General features: G+C 40.9%; 1 protein-coding gene across 4 annotated transcripts in view; it reads right to left on the reverse strand.

Moving 5' to 3' along the window:
• The window catches only part of Ghr (growth hormone receptor), a 255583-nt gene extending 237902 nt beyond the window's left edge, over positions 1-17681 (reverse strand). For 2 of the 4 annotated variants that reach the window (NM_001437874.1, NM_001437875.1), the window contains 1 exon segment: positions 17451-17681. The gene's annotated coding sequence lies outside the window, so the exon portion shown is untranslated. 4 annotated transcript variants of the gene reach the window in all.
• Positions 17682-18539: the final 858 nt, after the last annotated feature.

The raw sequence follows: 18539 nt of genomic DNA on the forward strand, positions 1-18539 counted from the left end.
CTTCCTTTCATAGTATGACAGCATTGGCAAGATCCTACTTACCATGTAAGATGAAAACATGTTAAATGGATACCCCTATCAACTTCCTCTACTCATGGTTCAAGTATTTACTCAGAGGAGGAGGGCAGAGCATTTAAGAACAATGGCTCTCAGGAAAGAGCATCTTCAAGACACTACAGAGCCGAGGCCCTTTTGAACTCACACGACTGCATGTGACCTGTACAAATTCAAGCTGGGCACAATGTCCCACCCCTAGCCAGAAAGGTATTTACAATTGATAACTGCTAGGAGTGGAAAAATAAATTTTCCCCACTGGAGCAACACTCTGTATGTCAGCCTCACTCCAGGGCAGGCCCCAAGCCTAGGAATAGTTCGCTACCTTTGTGATGCTTTGAGTGCTTCGTTTTCTTTGGTTATTTTTTGACTTTGGGATTTTATGGGATTTGTGTTATTTGGTTTTAGTTTTGTCTTGTTCTGTTTTTTTCTTGCCTGCCTGACAGACAGACAGACAGACAGAGATGGAGATGGAGACGGAGACAGGAACAGACACAGAGAGAGAATATCAGGTTGAGTGGGTAGGGAGTGGGGAGGACCTAGGAATAGTCGAAAGATGGAAAAGAATATGATTAAAATACATTGTGTGAAAAATTAATAAAAATATTTTAAATATTACTCATTTGGCTTATTTAAAAAATACAACTTTATCCAATCAGTGAAATCCAAGAATTACTCTTCTGTGGTATGAGTTATTTGTAAAAGAGCAAATATGATCAGGGCACTTACCCATGTGAAAAGATTTGTGCACAGGTGTTGCTGACCAAAGTCTTGGACAGAGCATATGACCCTGCCTACTCTGCTCACCTCCATTTTCTTCGCCCGTCCTCAGACATTCTCTGGTACAGTCACTTCAAGTCATTTCATTTCTCTCTAACTTCCAATCCTTTATTATATCTCTGCAATCAAAAAATGTAATTTCCTCCTTTTCTGATTGATGACCCCTTACAGAACTTTCTGGAATCAGTCAGGGTTGCTGTGACCTATACATCCAGCTCTCGCGAGATTGGTCATGAGGATTAGATGCTCATGTACAGCATGGACTACATACTGAGATTCTGTCTTGAGAAGTAAAAATTATCCAAACAACAACAAACTCTTTCAAGACCCAGATCGCATGTCCCTTCTTCAGGGACAAAATCTGTCACTCCTCTTTATTTTTTTTCTTTTTTCTTTTTTTCAGAGCTGGGGACCGAACCCAGGGCCTTGTGCTTTCCAGGCAAGCGCTCTACCACTGAGCTAAATCCCCAACCCCCGTCACTCTTCTTAATGTGATTCTTCATTGCCTCCCATACTCTCTGGAACAGTCACGTCGAGCATTTCCTTCCTCGCTAACTCCCAATCCTTCATTATATCTCTGCAATCCCACTGGATTACACTATGAGTGCTTATTCACCAGAGTCTGAGTCTGACATCAGCACATCCTCGGGGATGAGCCCACATGGTCACTCAATGGGAACACGCAGCATTCAGATTACTACCGCTATTCCTATTGTGTGGAAGAGGACAATGATGGGTTTTCTGGACAGCACCAATTCCCATGGCAACCATGGCTTCTATCTACAGACTGCATGTTAGTATTTTAACTGTTCTGCTTCTTAATGCTCTGGCTTTAACTTCACATTTACAAATCCCTGTCATCTCCCTGGAGAAACAGAGACTTTGCAAAGTTTCTAAATGCAAAAGACCATCAATCAGAGGTAAGGAATGGAAAACATATTTAAAAAAAATAATAATGGCTTCTGCTGTCACAGTACACTGAGCTTGTCAGACATCTTATCCAGTTTAGAAATATATGGTGAGTGAATCAATGTACTTTTTTTTTCAATCAGAAGATACTACTGAAGATGGCCTTGACTTTATAGCCATGAGTTAAATGAAAAGAAATCAATGTTTTCATGGAAGTTAACAGCAAAGAACAAAGCTACAGAAAAGGCTAGACATGACGAGTTTTAAATTAAAACATCAAAAACCACAATGACAATATACAAAATCATTGTGACTAGACTACCATATCCTTTTCCTAACAAAACAACATGTTCATTAAAAACAGCTATGGGCGCTCTCAGAAAGGGATATTTTCTAATCACGCCATCACTGATACTGGAAAGTTGGATGGTGACATAACTATCAATGTAACTCTTTCTGACTTGAAGAAATACCAAATTTCTTAAAATTTGTGTTTGCAGTTAGTGCAAACATTTGAAAATATCTGAAACATGTACTATCAACTCTCACCAGGCCAAATATCCCTCAGTCTGAAAGCATCCAAAAACTGAGTCTAACATATAATAAACCACCAGTCTTTAATTACTGAATACCTACTATGTGTCCAATGGTAGATTGTGGCTCACTCAGCAATATAGTAGATGCATACACACACACACACACACACACACACACACACACACACACACACACACACACACAAACCCTATCTGACAAAATAAAATAAATACCTAAAGAGCTTCACCCATTCAATCTCTTTGATGTTAAAAATGCGCTTTCTCCTCTAGTGCTTCCAGATGACTTTTTCTTTGTAGTGAAGCTACATGAGCACTATGGACATAAATGCTGAATTCTAGTCACAGATGATGCACATGAGAAAAACTATGAGAGAAATCCTGAGAGTCTTCATATCTGTGCTATAGGAGATAGAGGGGATGTCTGTATCTGGACAAAGAAGAAGGGTAGGCCAAAGCCAACTCCACAATATCTGAAATTCTTAACTGCATTTTTGCCTTCTAGAACAGAATGTAAAAATGAGGGAGAAACTGGTTCGGAGGGCAACCATGATTTGTTCAGCTTGCTTAGTAGGAATAAGCAAAAGGACTGTTTTGAGACCAAAGATACAAAGATTGGTTAGGTTAACATCATGGGGTTTTGAACGCCAAGCTTGGAAGTCTAAATAAAACTCAATCTGTATACAAGAAGATGATTTCCAAGGTGCAGGTAAAATAATAAGTCTTCAAAATTAATTTGGTGATGAGGAGATGAGGTTAAGGGGGGACAAATGAAAGATGCTGCTGCTGTTGTTGCTGCTGCTGCTGCTGCTGATGGTGGTGGTGATGATGATGATGATGATGATGCCTCCTCTACAATGCAGTTGGATGAATTGAAAACAGCAGTGAGCTTCTAGTTAGTGTGCCATCTGCAGTCACCCAGATTCTCTTACCTGCTGTGGCTTTTTTTTGCTATACAAAGTGCACTACTTGTGAAATCTCTTGTCATTGGCACTGAATAGTCTTTAGGTCTTCTGTTTCCATAGAAATAGTCAACTGTAATATGATAGCATATGTACATATGTATACATACATACAAACACACACATACACACACACACATACATATAGGCATATGCACGTGCATTTCTACCTTGCAGTCACTTGGAATGCTAAACAAGAACTGCCAATCACTACTTCACGAGTGAATTCCTTAGCTCCCTTAACGACTTTGTCAGTATAATAGAAAATGTCACTTGCATATACTTCTTAAGAGACAAGCATCTGTTTAAGAAGTTAAAATGTCTGAAATTTGGAATGTGTATATGTATGCAAAACAATTCATGTATATCTCCATGTATTCTTTTCAGAGCCCATCTTTAGATGAGCTCAGAATGTTGTATTTCTGCATCTCATATAAATTCTTGGACTCGAGATCTAAAGATAGGAATCAAACCCGAGTCATTCATTAAACAGCAAGTGGTTGTAAAGCAGAATTGATGCAATTTGTAAAGCAAAGGAAACCAAGACGTGCCCTCACTTATGAGCCTGCAGAACTCTACTGAAAAGCTGAGGAAAACCACCAAGGAAGAGGTTAAAATTTAACTTAGCTTCATATCTCGCTTAAATCATGCGAAGTAAACCTTGCTCTTGACAGTTTCAGACCATGAATGACGAATAGCTCAACAAACTTGTTCCCAAGTTTGCCCACAAAGGTCTTTTTTTTTTTTAAGTTCAACATGCTATTTTCAGAAATGGTGTTATTAATATCCTTCCTTTTTGAAATTATGAATCTCAGAAAAAATGTATTTATTTGCTCTTTGGGCATGTGTGGGTATGTGACTAGAAGGCGGAGGACAACGTGTAGGAGTTGCTCCTCTCTTTCCACCACGTGAGGTGCAGGAGTTGAATTTGGTTAGCCAGCTAGATGATCTGAAATCACAGATTTTTAAGAAGTCTACGACCATTGCTCTGTTGTGTTCTCTCTGCCTGCAATTCATTACTTAAACGTGGCAGAGATTTTTTTTTTAATCTCATCTTGCTTTATCAATGGGTTAGAATGCTAAGTTTGGTGAAGTTATGATCATTTCCTTTTACAAAGACGATGGAGGTTTCATCAGGCTCTGTGGGTTATGTATTGACCCATTAAAAAATAGCGTTTTTTAATGTTAACTTAAACAGTGGTTTAAAACCAGACATTTGTTAATGTGCAATAGAGGAACAGGGTCCCACAGGCAGATTAGGTGGACGACGTTAGTTTATGATCTTCCACTAGTTTATTGTCAAACTGTTGGGAGCAGGGGCAGGGGTATGGTGAACTTCACTTCCATGCTGACTGCGGTAATCTGCATGAAAACAGTTCCCTTTTCTTGTGTGTTTGAGTATTTGGTAGGCAGTTAGTGGAATTGTTTAGGAAGGATTATAAGGTATATGTCCTTGCTGGAAGAGGTATGTCATTGGGAGTAGGCTTTGAAGTTTCGAAAGAATTGCTCCATTTCTGCTCCGTCTGCCTCCTCCTTGCCTTAGAGATGTGAGCTCTCAGCTGTTACTCCAGTGCGACGCCTGCATACTCTGCCGATGCCTGATTATGCTGCCGGGTTCCCCACTGTGATGGTGATAGTTCCTTCAGTAAGTTGCCTGCATCATATGGCAATAGAAAAGTCAGTAAAACCCTCACTTTCATGGTAGCTGTCAGAAGAGGCATCAGTGTCACACGGGCTACTAAATGACAGCCTTAGCTCCTGATCCCATGTTGGGTGTTGGAAATTCTTTAGTTCCTTTTCATGTAAGTGTCTACAGAGGTCAGTCGAAACAACATCACTGGGTCTTCCCAATATGATTTTCCAATAAGTAAGGAGACAGGTCAGCAAAATCAGAAGTCACAGTGCCTAGGAATGATTCAGTCTCCAAAGCTATACATACCTACTTCCACTTTACTTCAGTCATTAGGAACATGTCATGTAAGTTCACACCCAACGGGAACAAAATTCAGCCACATGTCTTGGATGCAGGAACACAAAAGAACACTACCTAGGTGTCAGTGACTAGAAACACGAAGGTTAGATGCATTTGGGATGAGAAAGATTTACACTTGAATCTTGACTCTATGGCATGTCACCTGTGGGTACTATAACAGCTTCTTAATTAGGTCTTTTCAATTGTTTAATCATATAGATCATGGGGTGTTAGTTGGGATTGTGCAATTTAAAATGAAAAGCAAGCTTGGTTTAGCTGGGATCCACAGGAAACACTCCCTTAACGCTGACTACTTAGCAGTATTTATTTAAGCAAATGATTTATACATATGCTAAGTCAAGACTTCATAGTCTTTTGCCTGGTAAATGCTTAAAGATAGTGTTTATAAAAGTAAACCTGAAACTCAGAGATAGAAAGGGTAATGTGCATTTTTCCCTCTATAAATTGGGGAATTTCCTATCTAGAAGCTGAAAGAAAAGTATCTTACACACACACACACACACACACACACACACACGTACACATGTACACACAAACAAACAAAAATATACAAATAGAGAAAATTTTCAGTCTAAGCATTGACTGTTATTCTCTTTGTGTGTGTGTATGTTTGTGTTTGTGTGTGTGTGTGTGTGTGTGTGTGTGTGTGTGTGTGTACGTGTGAGTGTGGGTGTTCATGCCATGGCTTGCCTGTGTCAGAGAACAGCTCTCTGGCGTTGCTTCTCTCCTTCTGTGCTGTTGAGCAGGGTCTCTCATTTCTGCCTCTTTAAATATATTGCATGCTCCAGGCTAACCAGTTTGTGAGCTTCGGAGTGTTCTTCTGTCTCGGGGTGAACCTGCACCTTCTGGAAATGCAGCCAATGCTGTTAACTATTGAACTATCTCTCTAGTCATCACCGCCAGCTTTTTATGTTTGCTTTGTGATGTCTGTCTTATGTCTTATGTGGGTAAAGCCTTTACCCTCTGAGTCATCTTCCCAGGCCTAATTTTTTTAAAGAAGAAATTTTGTCTCTGCAACTTAAGTGATCTAAGAAGTGATGTGTGTAGGAGGGATCAGTGCACAGCCTTTTGCTGGCTGGAGGCACACAGGATCATCAGACTGGATCTGCCCTCTGTATATCACATGGTCTCTGAGGAGGCTTAATGAGGTACATTTTGCAAATATGCCTTTGTAGATTGTGCTCATAATTGCATATACAAAAGATCAAAGGTCATGGTTGAAAATTATGCCAATTTAATGTAGCCATTTAAGTAAAAATAACAATTTCATATATGTGTTTGGAAAGACAATGTTTTTTTTCTCTAATAATGTTTAATATTTTATATATTGAAGTAAATAAAGGATTGCCTCTTGTTCGATCTCTACTTATCCCTTCAGAGAAAATAATGCTCATTTACATGGTTTTCTGCGTTTATCTTAGAAATTAGATATCTTTCACAGTCAATAATTTGTGTTTTGCATAGATGTTATGTTATTAGATACTAACTCTGGACTTTCAGCAACTTGTAATCAAGACAAAAATAAACAAAAACCTTAAAAGCTCATTCTTTTCTCAATTTAGAATTAGAGGTTAGAGGAATTTCAGTGTTGGTTAGCCCTAACAGGCATGCTGTTTGTCTTCCCAGAGTCAAAGCTCAAGTCACTTTCAAGAACTCATATTTCTCAACTTCATGCCCCAAGTTCCAACCCAACAAGAGGGCAATTTCTGGCTGGAGCACTGGAAACCTAAGGATTACGCAGAGATTTCACTGAACCGTCTATATCCCTCATGGAACAGCTCAAAAAAATACCCAGTGACTACAGAAAGATTGAAAAAAAATGGTTAATTGTTTGAACTCAGACACACTACAAAATAACGAAGTTCTTTGACTCTTAATGCAACCTCAATATCTTGCCCTGGACACACTTGCTTTCATGTCTGTTATGGGTCTGTATCAAAACATTACTCACTAATAAATGGAGTATGGACAGCTTTCTAAAGAGCTTCACTGTCACTTTATGTGCAAATTGGTTATTGAAAGTAACAAGTTTTACAAGCATAGGGTTAAAAGTAATTTTCCAATTCAAGGCTACTTCTTAATTAAGTTTCTGATTGCAGCTTGATGATACATAATTTTAAAACACCGGATTTCTAGAACAAAATCACCAGGGTTAGTGTCTGGGCACATGTAGAAGAGTGGAAATAACTATAGTGTTAAAGAGTGGAATAAATAAAGATGTTTTGGCTTTAGCTGTTACTTACTGTGCATCACTGACAAGAAACGGACTTTCTTTTTTTTTTTTTTTTTCATCTGTCAGAGATAACAAAAACATCTCACAGTTAGGAGGAGTAAAGCAAGGGGCCTTTACTAGATGTCCAAAATCTAACAGTATTTTATTAATTTTGTTTTTTAAATTTACCATGAATAAATAAATAAATACAATAATATCAATGGTAAAGAGTAACAAGAAAATACAACAGAATCTAATTGAATCTTAACCTAGTTAGCAGAAGTTACTGTAGCTAGGATCTGAGAAGCAGGTTCTGACTAGACACTTGGAATGAGAGTCCAAATAGCCTTGTGGATAGAAGAGATCTATATGCACTTTGTTACTTTGTTAAAATCCTTCCTCTATCAGAACTTGCCTTTTTTTTTTTTTTAGTAATTCAAGGTTGGCTTGACAAGTCTATAGTCTCTCTACCCAAAAAGTATTTTTAAAATAGGGGACTTCTTGGTTAAAGATGCATACCAAAGTATTCATAGCTAATGAAAAGAAGGGCTATAATATTAATGATTGCTAAGTCATCTAATCCGTTACCTGGGATGCAAAATACTACTCTCTTTACTTTGCATTTACATCTTCCCATAGCAAAAAGATGATCTGAAAAATATATGATCTTATAGAGGTCCTGAGTCTTTATCTTTAACAAGGCTATTTCACACTTACAAGGAGTCAGAATCCAATGTTTAAAAAACGAGCTTGAAAATTATTTTATCCATATAAATGCAAATCAGCTGCACCCAGAAGAAAGGGTAGATGTGGTTTGGGCAAATTCATGTCAGTATTTATTTACTATACTCAAGGTTCGTTTTTCTCCCTTGAAATGGTTATTTCTTCACGTTCACTCACTAATATCTGTGTTATATTTATGTGTTCCTTTTACAATCATAGTAGAGTTCTGTATTTAATTTTCTTAGACAATCACTCTTCAATGCATAATGTTAAATTGTTCTTCTGAGGGGAAATTGTGTGCCTATTTGTTCACGTAGCACTGTTTCTTCAATGTCAAAATTAAAATTGTTATGTTCTGTGTGTGGATTCCCCAAGCCCTTGCACTTCACACTGTATTGCCGGAGGCTATTCTTTACCTAAGAATGTCCTCACCATAACCATCACCATTCCACCGGTCAACTTTCAATCATTCCTCAACTTTCCAAAAGCATCCCCTTGCTTAGGGAGGATCTCCCAGCATAGACGAGCAGACCTCTCTCTGAGAAATACATGCATCAAGAATGATATTTAGTATTGATTTGAAAACCAAAGCTTCACAAGTCACCGATAATTATTTTTGTAATAGAGTAACAGCGTAGGCAGTGACAGAGATGTCACAAGGAGTTAATCTCTGATGAACAGTGCTTTTGGAAAGAGACAAATGTCAATAGTTCAGGACAAATGAGCACTTGAGGAACTCATTAAGGCCCTAATTTAGTTGTCCTGTATAAAGAGGAAGAGTTAAACACACGCACACACGCACAGACAGACAGACAGACACACACACACGCACACACGCATGCACGCACACACCCACGCACAGACAGACACACACACACGCACACATGCACACACACAGGCATGCACAGACGCACACACCCACGCACAGACAGACACACACACACGCACACATGCACACACACAGGCATGCACAGACACACACATGCACGCATGCATGCACACACACAGACACACACACACACACACGCACGCACACACATGCACACACGCATGCAGGCACGCACAGACACACACACGCACACATGTACACACACATGCACGCATGCACGCACACACGCACGCACACACACATGCACACACGCACACACGCACGCACGCACACACATCAAGTGTGTATTTTGCAGTGAAGACTCTATGTCTTCTGTCTTCAGCACTCTCAACAAGATACTGCAGAAGTCAGCTCTCTGCTGATTCCAATATGTATCAGGCACCATCTCCACTCATTTAAATTACAGAAGCCTTGTGAAGTAGGGACTGTTACCACCATTTCTGCAGAGAAATCTAAGAGACTTTTAACCTGCTCAGATTCCTAAAGAAAGCCAATAAAAACAGTCAGAGATGGATCCAAATAAACAAGCCAGTCCTCTGTGATTTTCAACGTCTACCCTACGTCTCATGTAGAATACCAAACTACCTTCAGGCTTTCCTAATAGCTGACATTTCACAGGCATCTGCTAACTGAAATTTGTGGGAAATCTGTGTGTGGTCCCAACAGAAAGAACTGTCAGTCAAGTATATCAGGTGTCTTGGTTCACGATATTTCCACTTGGATAGTTAACCCAACTAACTGTCACTCTTCTATATGAATGGCATAAATAGACATATTTGTTGTAGCCAGAATATGTCCCCTAAGGGTTGATGTGTTGAAATTGAATCCTTATGAGGTAGTGAAAGGGTAGAGAGTTGATCCAAGTATGATGTTTACAGACGAGGCCTTTGGGAGGTTATTATACTTAGATAAGATCACTGGGGTGGAACTCCTATGACCAAATAGTTATGACTTTGCAAGAGGAGAGGAAAAGACCAGGCAAGACACGTATTCATGTTCCCTGACCCTTGTTATGTATTACCTTGCACTGACTACAAACTGTTAGCAGAACGAAAATCTTCATATGTGGCCTGGCAGCCATAGCTATTCAGAACTGTTAGCTAAAATAACCCTATTGTATACATTATTGATCCAGCAAATAATATTATGTTGTTAACAATAGAAACCACACTAAGCGAAAAATATTCCATTTACATAATTTATGTTAATAGGACATACCAAACTATAACAGAGCCTAGCAGAAAGATAGAATTAAGTAATAAATCTGTCACTCTCCCATGGTAGAGACTCCTATTTTCATCTCTCATAAAGATGGTCTCACACAAATTCAGCAACCCTGATTTAAAAACATATAACTCTTTTAAGGTCTCATAGTAAATATATTTCCAAACGTCCTCTACATTACGAGGCATAGAAGCAGAGCTTAGAGTAATAGGTTCATGACCTTAAATTTGAGAAAGCCTCAAGGCTGTATTAGATGAAGTGTTAGGATGTCCATGGGATAGGGAAATGGAAGGGGAGGAGCCCACCTCAGACTCCTCCTTCATAAAGCTTGTTTAATAGGACATCCTTAAAGAGAAAGTTTACTATTAGCTCCATTACTAGGTCTCTTAGAATAGTAGCATGAGAAGAATTGTTGAAATTATTACTACTTGAAATATATAACAGTTGAGAAACAGAAGTATGCCGAAATACCATGCAGTAGTTACTCCTCCAACAAGTCCTGGGCTCAACATGGCCTCCTGAATACCGAACTCAAGTGATGAGCATATACACACAACCTCTGTAGGCACAGGAAGAGGTCCGTAATTTGACAAATCCACAGTAAACCCCACCTGACGATCTGCTACAAATAACCCTAGGGAGTTTTGGGTATACTTTCTGGTCCTCAGTTTCCAACTTCCTGGCACAAAATATTTTAAATTCATTGTACATAAGAGAAGAAATTATTATATCCAAGACTTGTCTGGGAGCTACTTTGGTAATTGAGCTGTCTCTTTAAATCCTTCAGCTTCGATAAATTCCCCTAGTTTAAAAAAAAACTATATGATTTGAAGTTTATTGCTTTTCATTCAACTGTTACCAGTTGTTCCGTAATATTACCATTATATATTATTAACATTGCATTTCTTAACTGAATGCTGAGTCGCAATTACTGCTTTTATAGTCCCAATGTCTATCACATTTCAAAGGACATATTCGTGGCTCAGTAAATATGTGCTCTGTCTTTTATATTTTACATAGATACCAAAAAATACCACTGGTTTGACCCAACTGGTACCCTTTGGGGGGGAACTCCTTTGCTCAGCATTGTTCCTCCAATTATTTTAAAAGTAACTTTTCATATGATATAATTCTCATAAAAATACTCAACTCCACACAACCAAACTTAAAACTTCATGGTTATGATGGGGTGTATGAAGGTCCAGTCTAGTTATACCTAAGGGGCTAGAGAGGTGTTTCAGCAATTAAGAGCACGTGCACTATTCCAAAGGACTGAACAAATCCATGGAGGCCATAACTGGATGTGATTCTAGTTGAGAGGTCAGTCCCTCTTAGGATCTCTGTGATCATCAAGTACCCATGTGGTGTACAGTCTTACATGCAGGCAAGACACCCATATACATAAAAATAATTTTTAATAAAATATAATATTAATGTCTCCATACTGCTTGAACTTGTAGATGTTTTGAAGTTCTGTGGGAAGGATTCTCTTTGGGATGCTTGTCATCAAGTGCTGTCATTGAACTAAGGAACTCAAACAAAAATTCATAATGTACTTAGATTCCAGGTATTATCATTATCTACATTTCTTTGCCCCAGACTATCTCTGGACTCTCCTGTTATCTCAATTGCTCAGTATGTCTTCCTACTACTAAGGCAAAGCCATCAATGGAATATTTATTTAGCGTCTGTGAAAAGTCAGATATCACTTGGGCAGTATCTTTCAGAAAGATAAGATACAACAGTTTTAATGTGAGAGATATCATTTCTCTTCATTCTCTGGCTTCTTGTTTTAATATCTTTTATTTGCTCAATATAAACATGGTATATATTTTCAGCTATCATGACCTTCTTCAAGGATTCTGGTACTTTTCTCTATCCTTATGGGATGATAACTTTGAATATATATAATATTTACAATTCATCATTCTTCTATCCTTTACCAGGCAATTTTTCCCTTTGTTTTGCCAAATTGACATTTTCCAGGCTAAAAAGCACATAGCTTGAAGGTCCCTGGAAAGGCAACTGACAGGACAAATCCTGAGTCATCACACTGCCCAAGACCAAAGTTGACTTTCTGACAATTAGAAAGGAAAATTGAAGTTTGAGCTTATCAGCCATCATCCAAGTCCAGATGGGCTTACAGCATCAGATATCACAAGAGCTTTAAGCAAGCGAGGGACCTGCTTATGACTCCGTTCTGCATAGCTCCATTCTGCTTTCCCTTACAATGACAACACCAGAGGAGAAAAGTGGACATGATTCTTAATACACTAACTACATTTTCAAAGCAAAATAATAAAGAGTTGTTTGACAAATGAATTGTTATAAGTCTCTCATACGTTACAGGAACTAAAATAAAACGTCTCTTTTAAGATTTTTTTAATGAAAATCTTTCTTTTACATGCTTTGCTTTATTTTCTAAACTAGTGAAGAAACAATCAAGTGATTATTGTATCAAATATGTTTATGGAGCACAGTAAGTTGTTCCTTGCTGGAAGGTTCATAAAAATGCACCTTCAGTTTGTGGACAATTCTGAGCAGGTGGCAAGGAGATTGATAATTTGTTGAGAAGCCCAAGACCTCAAACCAATCAGAGCAGACCTCAAACCAATCACTGTATGAGCCACTGATGCTAAAGATCCTATGCAGAAATACAAGGTAGACCTTACTATATTCTCAGGGGAGGAAAGTAAGTTCCAGAGGAGCTCATCATCACCATTTGAGTGGTAAATTCCCAGTCAATGAGCCCTAAAGGGTTTGCTTTTTTAACCCCACCCTTTTTCACACATAAGTCAGCTTTCCCATCTCACAGCAAGGTTGCTTAGACCTTAGAAATCATGAGTAGCAGAACACTCATCTAATTCCCAGCTAGACGTACTGCAGGATATGGGGACCTAATTGCCTACGGATGTTAGAGTATAGCTTCTAATGGAGACCGAGCACTTTAGTGTTGCCTGGGACATTAGCAAGCCATTTACCTCCTGAGTAAAAAGTGAGTTGTTGATTTAGTCATGTCCTCTACCTGCGTCTCAAACCCCGTTGCCAAAGGAAGCATTTCTGTCCAGTGTACTTTCACCTCATTTGGGGCCAGATGGCACACTCTATGGGACTCGGGCAGAACAAGCCTTCAATAAATGTTTGATTGCCATTAGTGACTCACGATCATGAAAGCAGACACAATAAGGTCCATGAAAGAAATACATCCTAGTCAGAACCTGTCTGCAACACACAGCTGCAACTCGCTGATCTTCAGAAAATCCTAATCCTGTCATTTTCTTGGTAGGTACACTCCTTCATAGGGAGGAAAAGTTAAGGAGCTATCTACATAGCATATAAAATTATATTTATTTCTCTTATTACACTTTGTATGAAGTAATAGCAAGTGTGGGCTTGAGGAACCCGTGAGATGGTTACAACATTGACTATAGATTCATAGTAATCTGAAAAGAACATATTGTTGTCTCCCTTATAGGGTTGAAATTAGTTAATGGTATAAAGAGACGGCTGATTAAACACCATAGATGTTAAACTGTCTTTATAGATAGAATGTATAAAACCAAGAGTTCCTAATCTGTGTTTTGGGCAAAATATATTAATTAGGGGCAGAGAGAATGGGGAACTTGAGGCAAATTGTTCATAACAGAGAAGGGTAAGGTTCGATGGTGGTAAGAAAGACTCCTAGGACAGGTAACAAAAATTTAAGGGAAAGAGCACAGGGCTTCCAAATATAGAAAGATTTCTAAACAACAGGAAGGAAAATTAGATTCAATCGAAGAATAGGAGAATAGGGAATTTTTAAAAGTTGATTTGGTACGAGGTTGAATTTTCTCCAAAGAAAGTTCTAGAATTGATTGGCCAGGGAGAAGGTGAGGTTGCAATTCACTATTTCTAGGAGGCGATAGACTAGCTATTGAAGTGGAGAGTCACACACTACCGAACGTTACCTTTGAAGTAGTTATCGAGCTAAGCAGCTCTATTATTGGGTATAAGATTGTCACTATAGCAGTTCCAGGTGGGGAAAGCATCACTTTCTAAAAAGGGCATTCTGCCCTGCTTACACATCAGGCTGAGGGGTTGACTTTAGTCTTATCAAACTCAAATTCTCACCAACTCTAACTTAAGTGCTCATAGCATTCAAATCATGGCTACATCAGGGTAGCTCCCCCCCCCCCCTTCATGCCGGGGTTTGACCCTAGTGCCTTACACTTACTATGTGCTCATTCTCTGCTACACCCAGCCTTCTTTTATAAAGAAAATTGTGTTTGTATAGCCACACACACCAAGGAGCAGAAGTATTTCCATTATTGACATATTTAAAGATGCAGTCTTGAAGAGCAAGCACACATCACTTCTTGGTCTTTTTGGCTGAGACTGAGTTTAAAGCAACCGGACCTCCAAAATTATGTCATTTGCTGGTGGAAACTGCTAAGAAGCTTAATCCTCTGGTTAGTAGATTTTTACAAGTAGAGACCACGTTTTGTTGTAAGTTAAACAATCTGGTGTCCCATATTCCCTCATATCACTCAGATTTATCTGTACATTAACAATGCTTAGCAGCAGATAGCCAAAAAGGCTGGCCAAGTTGGAACAACTTCAAGATCTGTTTCCACACTGGGGTGTTTCGTGCACTTGGCAGAAGCAGGCTGCAACTGTAGCTTCATTTATTACGCTGTGCTATAAACATTATGTCCTGAGCTAACAAGACACTCCACATGACGGTCCCATAGGTTACCAAGCACTGTAAACATCTGTTAAAACGGGCGCCAGAGACAGCATAGTCAAGGCCTGTAGTGTCCATTGGAAAGTGGTTTATGAGGTGCAGTCTACTGTTTAAAAATGAATAATCAAAAACACAGCCGCAAACCCTGGCTAAAACAAATATTTGCCAGGCAAAGTTAGGCTCATTTTGAAACACTATGTGGTAATGCCCTCACGTCACCACTGTAGTCACAGACTCGTTTCACACCTTGCTCATTGAGCCTTGGTCTTCCACGGTATTCAGGAGACCATAACTGTAATCTCACTGTGATCTATTTACTCCCAAAAGAAAAAGAAGGGACATTTGAGTATTGATTGACCGATTTCTTTTCCCTCTAGATCAATGTGAAGACAAAATTTATAAGGACAGAAGAAGGCAATGAAGAACTCATAGGGCTTTGTAATCCACAGATGACAATTGCCCAGAGTTTCTTGGCAAGCAGGCAGCCTTCTAGTCCATCCAGAGGTCTATCTGGAGGGGAAATGAGTGTCTGGAGCCCTCTTGGCATCTGATCTCAGAACAGAGCTTTGCTTTTCTCAAAGGAGAGAGAATTTTCCAGCTACAGCATATACATACATTCTTGCATACATGCATAAGTACATAATACATATATGTGTGCACAGCATATATATGTATATTACATACATATATAATACACATGTATATTATGTATGTATACTATATACACATTCAATGCCAATGCATACATACCTATATAATATATACATTAATATACATATATAATATATAATCTTTGTTTTCTGTTATTTTACTTCATTTCCATGTAACATTTTAATCTGTGAAAATATTTCAGTAGCTGTCCCCTCAAGAATAACAGAAACCTCCTGTAATCCATGTAGGACGCAGCCTAGAGTACTCGTTGCTACTGCACACCCAGTTTCTGTAGGAAGAGGTAAGCGCTGTCTCAGCCACATCCGGGGAGTTAAGGAGTAAACACTCCTGACTGAGACCTCTATTATTCCCTTGGACAGGAACAGCAGCATCCTGAGAGACACACAGATCCACAGTGAATCTGCTCTGGTCTCTCAAATTCTGTAACCACACATGCACGCATCTCCTAGATGTGCAAATGCCCTCCCATTCAGCTTTCCTGAGAGCTCCAGAAACCACCATTTCCAGTCTTCAGACCTTCCAGGGCAGGGAAGTTAGGTGTTTTTAAGTCCAGGAAATTTATTCCTATTCGGGAGCAGCTGTGTCTCCCCAACTCTCTCACTTCCCATTACCTTTCCCTGTCTGGCCAAGATCTCATGAAGATACAAACAGCAGGCAGCATCTCTATGGTTTCTTTCTCTCTCTCAACACCCTGTTTCAAGAGACCAACACACCTCCCAGTGCGCTCCCACACACGCATGCAAACACACACAGCACATATATACTGTACACCCCTTCAGCACAAACACCAGAGCTACACCACGGAACCCTGCAGCCTGGTCTCAGCCGACTTACTCCCCGGTGCTATATATAAAGTTCTTGCCCAGAAATAGATTTCCCCACGCACCCACAAGTGGATAGTCCTATCCTACACCCTCTGCTTGCTGCCAGCTCTCTCTCTTTCTCTCCAGACATGCTTCTACCGGACTCACCCGCTCAGCGCTCAAGACTCTGCAGTTCCATCAGAACTTTGAGCCTGGTTGATTTCATAATCACGAGTGTGTCCAGAGCTGAGGACAGTTTGGCTTGCCACAATTTCCACCCACCCCAGTTCATGGAGACTGGTGGCAGTGACTCTACTGACGCCAGCTCTTTGCGGCTGCAGCCTGCACAGAGGTGCAAAGGCAGCGCGCTGCAGGGGTCCTGTGCTCACAACCCACCTTCCAGAGTCCCTGGGATCATTACACCCGGGAACTCGCTTCAGACAGCAGCCTTTACAGTCCTTGCTCCAGGTTGGCAGGCAGAGGATGGCAAACACACTCGCGAAACTTTTAAGACTAACAAAACTGTCTTAGGAAGAAACCTCTCCTTGCATCTCACAACCTGGTTGGAGCAGGCTCCAGGTTGGGACGGTTAGCCTGCTGCCCCCAATTCCTTGTCGCCCCCATTAACTTTCAGCTTCACATAGCACCAAGAGCAAATTACACACACACACACACACACACACACACACACACACACACACACACACGCACGCACGCACTCTTTTCCAGGACATGGATCAGGTTACACCAACCCATCAGCAGAAAACAACTTTTGAGAAGGGAATACAACCCACCCTAAACTCATCAAAAAATAAAATATTATCCGGGCAAATATATAAAAGTGATCCCCCCTCATTTTCATAAGCAATTGGCATGCCCGAGTCTACTCCCAGGTCTCCTGGAACCAAGTGAGGGAAATAAGAGCTGGACTCCCGAAGTCCCCCTCCTGTACCTCGGAGCTTCGCCTTGGGAGACAGAGCGCGGGTTCGCGTCCGCTTGGGGGCTGCTGGAGCCGAGGCCTCAGGCCCGCGTGGCCCCAGCCCGGGGTCCTCGCGGCTGCCGGGGCTCAGCAACAGCCGTCGCCGCCACCGCCGCTGTAACAGCCGCTTCTGCCAGTGCCGCCGCTCCCTAGACCGCCTCCTCTTCCCATGGCTGCGCCCTGCTTGGCAGCTCGTGGGCTGTCAGGCTTGGGGAGGAGGAAGGGGGCGGGGTGAAACGGGAAGGGAGGAGGGGAGGGGAGGGGAGAGAAAGGGAGGGGAGGGGTGGGAAAAGGCGGCTGGCGATCAGGTCGGCTAGGGACCCGCCGCCGCCGCGGGGATCCAGGCTGTCCAGGAGAAGGGCAGCGGGAGCTGAGGGCGGCCGGCTCCCGGGCCGCTGCGGGGAGGCTGAGTGCCACCCCCGCTACTCAGTCCGCGGGGCTGGGATGAAGCTTTCTGGCAAGGAGTTGTGAGTTGGTGCGTGTCACTCTCCACTGGGCGGCGGGGCTCCTCCTAGAGGAAAATATTGGTAGTTGCGGGAGACCTCCCTCCTCTCCACCCACCGGGTTCCCCCAAAGAAGTATCTAGAAGTCCTCAACTTCTGTACATTCAAAGAGAGCAGTGCACCTCCTGCAGGTATGGGAAGAAGTCCCTTGGAAAGTGTGATGAGTCTACTAGATTTTACCGGTCTAGTTGGTTTTCAAGCTCCTGCTCACTGGGATTCAGCATAAAGGACATTCCCAGTCCGAGAGGTTAAAAAAAAATGAAGACAAAGCAGGTGATTTACCAAGAATGCATTCCTGTTTGAAGAGAGCTATGCTAATACGGGACATAGGTCTGCAGGGAGGGCAGGAATAGGACCCAGCCTGAGGTTCGTCCTTGTTTGTGACCTAGGGAAAGGCACCATTTGTCCATCAGACACAGGCTCTTGGTACTTCATTCCATTTTGTTGAAAAAAATTAACCAAGACGGGAGTTGTCAAAGCACTTCCCAAAGTCAGAGTGCTGTGTAAGTATTGGCGTGAAGCACCAGACTGCCAACAACCACTTGCTTCTCCAGGCACA

Source organism: Rattus norvegicus, chromosome 2 (assembly GCF_021556685.1).
Source record: "Rattus norvegicus strain SHRSP/BbbUtx chromosome 2, alternate assembly SHRSP_T2T, whole genome shotgun sequence".
NCBI lineage: Eukaryota > Metazoa > Chordata > Mammalia > Rodentia > Muridae > Rattus > Rattus norvegicus.